The sequence below is a fragment of the Arachis hypogaea genome, chromosome 15 (assembly GCF_003086295.3).
Source record: "Arachis hypogaea cultivar Tifrunner chromosome 15, arahy.Tifrunner.gnm2.J5K5, whole genome shotgun sequence".
Taxonomy (NCBI): Eukaryota; Viridiplantae; Streptophyta; class Magnoliopsida; order Fabales; family Fabaceae; genus Arachis; species Arachis hypogaea.
Genome location: NC_092050.1, coordinates 131,779,328 through 131,782,597, shown reverse-complemented (window position 1 = coordinate 131,782,597; position 3,270 = coordinate 131,779,328). Strand labels below are relative to the sequence as shown.

The following is a 3,270-nucleotide window of genomic DNA, read 5'->3' as shown; positions in this document are numbered from 1 at the left end:
TTCCCCACCCAAAGTTTGGGTGATTCCTCCATCCAGGGTTGTAGGTCTTGGAGTATGGATCATGGTTTTGCCTAGGTGAATTCCCAATGTAGTTGGCTTGCTCCTGACTACCCTCTGCTTCTTCATTCACTCCTTCTTGGGTTGTTGATGCAGTGGAGATTGCTGCTACTTGGTTCCTCTCCATCTTCTTGGTGAGGTCAGCCAGCTGCTGGGTAATGAGCTTGTTTTGGGCCAGCAGAGCATCTACATTGTTTAGCTCCATTACTCCTCTTGTGTTCCCTCTTTCAGAAGCATAGAAGTAGTCTTTCTCTGCTACTATTTCAATGACATCTATGGCCTCCTCAATGGTCTTCTTCTTGTTCAAAGATCCTCCGGATGAATGGTCTACGGCCTTCTTTGACTCATAAGAGAGCCCTTCATAGAAAATGTGCAGCTGCACCCATTCATTGAACATATCGGGTGGGCACCTCCTTGTTAGGTCTTTAAACCTCTCCCATGCTTCATATAGAGTCTCACCATCTTGTTGCCTGAAAGTTTGGACCTTAGCTCTCAGCCTATTGATTCGTTGAGGAGGGTAAAATCTTGCTAAGAATTTGTTCACCACATCTTCCCAAGTTGTCAAGCTCTCCCTTGGGAAAGACTCCAGCCACTTGGCTGCCTTATCTTTGAGTGAGAATGGAAATAAGAGCAGTCTATAGGCGTCAGGATGAACACCATTAGACTTCACTGTGTCACATATTCTCAGGAAGGTGGTTAGATGTTGATTGGGGTCTTCTTGGACACTTCCTCCGAACGAACAGTTGTTCTGAACAAGGGTGATGAGCTGTGGTTTTAGTTCAAAATTGTTGGCATGGATGGTTGGCTTTTGAATGCTACTTCCACAGTTTCCTGGGTTTGGATTGATGTAAGAGCCTAAAACTCTTCTATCCTCCCCAGCATGATTTGCTCGACCTCTTCCGCCATGGTTGTGAGCTTCTTCTTCACGATGGTTTTCCATGTTTTCTTCCATGTTTGGTTTAAAGTATTCCTCAAAGTGTTCCTCCTCTTCTTCAGCACCAACTACACATTTTTCTCTTGCCTCCCTCCTTAGTCTAAGGAAGGTTCTCTCAGGTTCAGAATTAAAGGAAGTTGAAGCCCCGCTTCTTCTCCCTGTCATACAACCAACAAGTACAAGCAAAGAGAATAGGTGCAGAAAGTATATCTGTCAGAATTACTGTTAGTGTGAGTGATGCAATATATCAAACAGTTAGTGGGTTAGTGAGGTGAATGGTAAATAACAAAGAAAAAGTGGGGGGAAGGGAAGAAATTAACTAAAACAGGAAGTAAATGACTCAAACAGAAAATTAAATCAAACAAAAATAAAATGCTCAATCTAGTTATCATCTAATCTAATCATTGTTGATGCACAATCAATCCTCGGCAACGGCTCCATAAACTTGATGCACGAAAAACTTGTCTCATAACAAATTTCCTTCGGCAAGTGTACCGAATTTGTCGTCAAGTAAAAACTCACAATAGAGTGAGGTCGAATCCCACAAGGATTGATTGATCAAGCAACTTTAATTAGAGGAATGTTCTATTTGAGCAAATCAGAATTTGAGTTGAGAAGTGCAGAAAATAAAATGGCAGGAAAGCAAATGGCAGAAAAAGTAAATGCTAAAATTAAAGAACTGAAAGTAAATGACTGAAAGTAAATTGCAGAATTGTAAATGGGAATGGGGGAATTGCTCATAAGAGTAAATAACTGAAATTAAAGAGAATGGGTAAGATCAGGAATGGGGAGTTCATTGGGCTTAGGAGATGTTGCATTCTCCGGATCAATTTCATTTTCATCTCTTCCTCAATCAATGCACTCATTGATCTCCTTGGCAATCTTAAGTGATTGAATTACAATTTCTTGTAATTCAATCTCTCAAATCTTGATCAATAGCCAATTCCTTGGTCAATTGCTCATGAGAAGAGATGAAGTATGGTCACTGATTATACCACATGCATTTCCCAAATCAAGTGTTGAGAGGATTATAGTCACATATCCATCCAAACCCAATTTGGTCCAGCATGAGAAAGCATTTCTAGCTTGATCTCTTCATTCCTCTTTCAAGGTTCAGAAGAGATCCAAGTATGAATAGCTTCTTTTCCAAGATAACTACCCAATTGGATGAAGATCGAAAGCTTTCAAGTAAAATCAAGAGAAAAGATAGAAGAAGAATAATGAAAACTAGTATTGATCCATCAAATTACAACAGAGCTCCCTAACCTAATGAAAGGGGTTTAGTTGTTCATAGCTCTGGAAAATGAAAACAAAGATGGAGAATACATAATGAAACTAGAAGTGCAGAGAAAGTAAATACAGAGAGTAATTCTATGCCCAGAGGCTCCCTATAATTTCCAACTCCCTAAAATAATTCAAAGCTACTCCTATATATACTACTCTTCTACTCTTCTAGTTGTTTCTTCAAGTCTTGGGTCTGGGCCTTTGGATCTTGAGTTCGAAGCAGTTATCTTCTTCATTGGGCTTGGCTTTACTTGCAGAGAGAAAGTGTGAAGTGGGCAGAGACTTTAGCTCAGGACGTTAGTGGTGTTAACGTTTAGTGAAAATATGGGTTTGAGAACGTTAGTGACATTCAACTTTTTCACTAACGTTCCTTACCCAAGTAAGAGCCACGTTAACCTCAACGTTAGTGGCACAAACGTTGCCACTAACGTTGCCTCTTTGTCCTTCGCGCACGTTATTGGGACTCAACTTTCCCAATAACGTTGAGAAGCCTCCCCCTTCCCAACGTTAGAGTCCACATTAACTTAATTAACGTGGCTCTTTTAACGTAGGCTTGCCAACCTTCGAGAATGTTAGTGACACTTAACATTGTCACTAACGTTCCAATGTGCCCCTTAGCTCCCACGTTAGAGTCCACGTTAACTAGGTTAACGTGGCTTCTAACGTGGCTTATGCTAGCCATCTCCAACGTTAGTGACAAAGTTGAGTGTCACTAACATTGGTTCAACATTCCCTTATCCACGTTAGCTTCCACGTTAACTAAGTTAACGTGGGAGTTAACGTGGCTCATGGTGGCATGTGTGGGCTCCTTCCAACGTTAGTGACAATGTTGGATGTCACTAACGTTGGCGTCACCTCCCTTCCTCATGTTAGCTTCCACGTTAACTAGGTTAACGTGGGAGTTAACGTGGCCTAGTGTGACTTGGCCAACGTTAGTGATAATGTTGGATGTCACTAACGTTGGCTTCCCCCCTTTCTTCTTAATGTTAGAGGCC

General features: G+C 41.3%; 1 non-coding gene across 1 annotated transcript; it reads left to right on the top strand.

The window, feature by feature from the left end:
- The first annotated feature begins 449 nt into the window (after nucleotides 1–449).
- LOC112753379 (small nucleolar RNA R71) lies at nucleotides 450–556 on the top strand. Its single transcript, XR_003177768.1, has one exon. It is a non-coding gene; the product is annotated as a small nucleolar RNA R71 (small nucleolar RNA).
- Nucleotides 557–3,270: the final 2,714 nt, after the last annotated feature.